This window comes from Perca fluviatilis, chromosome 10, assembly GCF_010015445.1.
Source record: "Perca fluviatilis chromosome 10, GENO_Pfluv_1.0, whole genome shotgun sequence".
Lineage (NCBI taxonomy): Eukaryota > Metazoa > Chordata > Actinopteri > Perciformes > Percidae > Perca > Perca fluviatilis.
The window spans coordinates 39,889,132-39,894,131 of record NC_053121.1 but is presented as its reverse complement, the minus strand read 5'-3'; the positions used below and the strand labels follow the sequence as shown (position 1 = coordinate 39,894,131).

Below are 5,000 nucleotides of genomic sequence, written 5' to 3'. Positions count from 1 at the left end.
CCAGGACCTGAGAGGTGTTAATAAATGTACAACTGTCCCTTTAAAAAGGTACAATATGTACCATTTCTGCATTAAAATGTCTAAAAACGACCATACCTATGTTATATATTTGCACGAGTTGTGTTCTTACACTATCCCAAATGTTTACACCAAACGTCAAACCCAGAGAAATCTGTTAATTTGGTTTTCAGACACGGCACGTTTCCTCTAGTCGCCCGTCAGTGGCGCCATGTAACCTTCACTGTCTAGTCACTGTAACGTCCATCAGAACACTGGCACCCAGATGGTACCTTCAGGAGTAATTGTAAATCATACAATGTCACAGAAAATAATACTTGTAACTGTAATACTGCTGTTTTTGCCACGCAGCATCTTTTTGTGATTGATTACATTACCACTTACATACTAATACAACTAGGGCTGGATGATTAATCGAAAAATAATCGAAATTCAGAGCCTATAACCAACGTAATTTTACCAAGTCGATTATTTCGGTCTTTTAATCCTATTAATATTTCCGCGCCGCCCACTGTGTGTTAATGTCCTCTCCCCTTAAAACATATTACGACTCCGCCCGTTTACATTAAAACTTAATTTACTTTTTTATTTTTATTTCATTGTAAAATCTACAGTTGTAGATTTAAGTTCAGTTGTTTGAAATATTTAATAAATGAGCATTAATTGTTATCTGTGTGTTGTTTTCCTTATTTTACAAATCACAAAGATTCTGCAGTCTTTCATTAGGAAAAAATCACTGTGAAAGTATTTACAGTAGCCTATAAGAAAAGAATATATATTTTTAAATAATCGTAATCAAGGTAACTTCTTCGATTAATCGTGATTATGATTTTAGCCAAAATCGTCCAGCCCTAAATACAACATATTATTAGAATAACGTGAATAAACGTAAAGTGAATAAACTTGAATGGGTAAACTCGTCTGTGAACAGATGCATTCTAACCAGCGATGGTGTTAAACACTAAAAACTACAACTCCCATAATTCCACGCAACTTCCCAACGTCATCAAACGTCTGTGTTTACCATCCATTGGTTGAGAGACCCCTAGTGGCAGAAAGTTACATACTGTCCCTTTAAGAACAATAACACTCAGCAAGGTGGACAAAATAACAGGAACACCTGGACTACATCAGGGTGGACAAAATAACAGGAACACCTGGACTACATCAGGGTGGACAAAATAACAGGAACACCTGGACTACATCAGGGTGGACAAAATAACAGGAACACCTGGACTACATCAGGGTGGACAAAATAAGAGGAACACCTGGACTACACCAGGGTGGACAAAATAACAGGAACACTATGGACTACACCAGGGTGGACAAAATAACAGAAACACTATGGACTACACCAGGGTGGACAAAATAACAGGAACACCTGGACTACACCAGGGTGGACAAAATAACAGAAACACTATGGACTACACCAGGGTGGACAAAATAACAGGAACACCTGGACTACACCAGGGTGGACAAAATAACAGGAACACCTGGACTACACCAGGGTGGACAAAATAAGAGGAACACCTGGACTACACCAGGGTGGACAAAATAACAGGAACACCTGGACTACACCAGGGTGGACAAAATAACAGGAACACCTGGACTACATCAGGGTGGACAAAATAAGAGAAACACCTGGACTACATCAGGGTGGACAAAATAACAGGAACACCTGGACTACATCAGGGTGGACAAAATAAGAGGAACACCTGGACTACATCAGGGTGGACAAAATAAGAGGAACACCTGGACTACAGCAGGGTGGACAAAATAAGAGGAACACCTGGACTACACCAGGGTGGACAAAATAACAGGAACACTATGGACTACACCAGGGTGGACAAAATAACAGAAACACCTGGACTACACCAGGGTGGACAAAATAACAGGAACACCTGAACTACACCAGGGTGGACAAAATAACAGAAACACCTGGACTACACCAGGGTGGACAAAATAACAGGAACACCTGGACTACACCAGGGTGGACAAAATAACAGGAACACCTGGACTACATCAGGGTGGACAAAATAACAGGAACACCTGGACTACACCAGGGTGGACAAAATAAGAGGAACACTATGGACTACATCAGGGTGGACAAAATAACAGAAACACCTGGACTACACCAGGGTGGACAAAATAACAGGAACACCTGAACTACACCAGGGTGGACAAATAACAGGAACACCTGGACTACCAGGGTGGACAAAATAACAGGAACACCTGGACTACACCAGGGTGGACAAAATAACAGGAACACCTGAACTACACCAGGGTGGACAAAATAACAGGAACACCTGAACTACACCAGGGTGGACAAAATAACAGAAACACCTGGACTACACCAGGGTGGACAAAATAACAGGAACACCTGAACTACACCAGGGTGGACAAAATAACAGGAACACCTGAACTACACCAGGGTGGACAAAATAACAGGAACACCTGGACTACACCAGGGTGGACAAAATAAGAGGAACACCTGGACTACATCAGGGTGGACAAAATAACAGGAACACTATGGACTACACCAGGGTGGACAAAATAACAGCAACACCTGAACTACACCAGGGTAGGCAAAATAAGAGGAACACCTGGACTACACCAGGGTGGACAAAATAACAGGAACACCTGGACTACACCAGGGTGGACAAAATAACAGGAACACCTGGACTACATCAGGGTGGACAAAATAACAGGAACACCTGAACTACACCAGGGTGGACAAAATAACAGGAACACCTGGACTACACCAGGGTGGACAAAATAACAGGAACACCTGGACTACATCAGGGTGGACAAAATAACAGGAACACCTGGACTACACCAGGGTGGACAAAATAAAGAGGAACACTATGGACTACATCAGGGTGGACAAAATAACAGAAACACCTGGACTACACCAGGGTGGACAAAATAACAGGAACACCTGAACTACACCAGGGTGGACAAAATAAGAGGAACACTATGGACTACATCAGGGTGGACAAAATAACAGAAACACCTGGACTACATCAAGGGTGGACAAAATAACAGGAACACCTGGACTACACCAGGGTGGACAAAATAAGAGGAACACTATGGACTACACCAGGGTGGACAAAATAACAGAAACACCTGGACTACACCAGGGTGGACAAAATAACAGGAACACCTGGACTACACCAGGGTGGACAAAATAACAGGAACACCTGGACTACACCAGGGTGGACAAAATAACAGGAACACCTGGACTACACCAGGGTGGACAAAATAAGAGGAACACCTGGACTACATCAGGGTGGACAAAATAACAGGAACACCTGGACTACACCAGGGTGGACAAAATAACAGCAACACCTGAACTACACCAGGGTGGACAAAATAACAGGAACACCTGGACTACACCAGGGTGGACAAAATAAGAGGAACACCTGGACTACACCAGGGTGGACAAAATAACAGGAACACTATGGACTACACCAGGGTGGACAAAATAACAGAAACACCTGGACTACACCAGGGTGGACAAAATAAGAGGAACACCTGGACTACACCAGGGTGGACAAAATAACAGGAACACCTGGACTACATCAGGGTGGACAAAATAACAGGAACACCTGAACTACACCAGGGTGGACAAAATAACAGGAACACCTGGACTACACCAGGGTGGACAAAATAACAGGAACACCTGGACTACATCAGGGTGGACAAAATAACAGGAACACCTGAACTACACCAGGGTGGACAAAATAACAGGAACACCTGGACTACACCAGGGTGGACAAAATAACAGAAACACCTGGACTACACCAGGGTGGACAAAATAACAGAAACACCTGGACTACACCAGGGTGGACAAAATAACAGGAACACCTGGACTACACCAGGGTGGACAAAATAACAGGAACACCTGAACTACACCGGGGTGGACAAAATAACAGGAACACCTGGACTACACCAGGGTGGACAAAATAACAGGAACACTGGTACACCAGGGTGGACAAAATAACAGGAACACCTAACTACACCAGGGTGGACAAAAACAGGAACACCTGAACTACACCAGGGTGGACAAAATAACAGGAACACCTGGACTACATCAGGGTGGACAAAATAACAGGAACACCTGGACTACACCAGGGTGGACAAAATAACAGGAACACCTGGACTACACCAGGGTGGACAAAATAACAGGAACACCTGGACTACACCAGGGTGGACAAAATAACAGGAACACCTGAACTACACCAGGGTGGACAAAATAACAGGAACACCTGAACTACACCAGGGTGGACAAAATAACAGGAACACCTGGACTACACCAGGGTGGACAAAATAACAGAAACACCTGGACTACACCAGGGTGGACAAAATAAGAGGAACACCTGGGTGCGCTGTGTCAGCCTGTGACAGGGACTCATTGATAAACAACATGTCTGCCGTCACGTTTCAGACAGAGAGGCACTGACGATACAGACACATTAATGCTGCCTTTGTTACTGTACTTTCTCTGTATGTCTGTGTGTGTGTGTGTCTCTTTGTGTCCCTTTGTGTGTGTGTCTGTGTATGTGTCTCTGTGTGTCTGTGTGTCTCTGTGTATGTGTGTCTGTGTGTCTTTGTGTGTGTCTGTGTATGTGTCTCTGTGTGTCTGTGTGTGTATGTGTGTCTCTGTGTATGTGTGTCTGTGTGTCTGTGTCTCTGTGTGTCTGTGTGTGTATGTGTGTCTCTGTGTGTGTGTGTCTGTGTGTCTTTGTGTGTGTGTCTCTGTGTGTGTGTGTGTGTGTGTGTGTGTGTGTGTGTGTGTGTGTGTGTGTGTGTGTGTGTGTGTGTGTGTGTGTGTGTGTGTACATGCCATCAGACATTAAATCATCACAATGACGAGATGGCGAGCTGAGTCAGTCTCTGTTTTCAGGTCCAGTTTTATCCTGCTGAGTCTCCCCGGTTACAATGGTGGATTAACGTGTGGAAGCATTAGTTGTTTGGGGTCT

The 5,000-nt window shown here is 44.1% G+C and overlaps 1 protein-coding gene across 1 annotated transcript in view; it reads right to left on the bottom strand.

Annotated features, from left to right (window-relative positions):
- The window catches only part of LOC120566591 (choline transporter-like protein 1), a gene marked incomplete in the record, with an annotated part of 29,569 nt that overhangs the window by 14,955 nt on the left and 9,614 nt on the right, over positions 1–5,000 (bottom strand).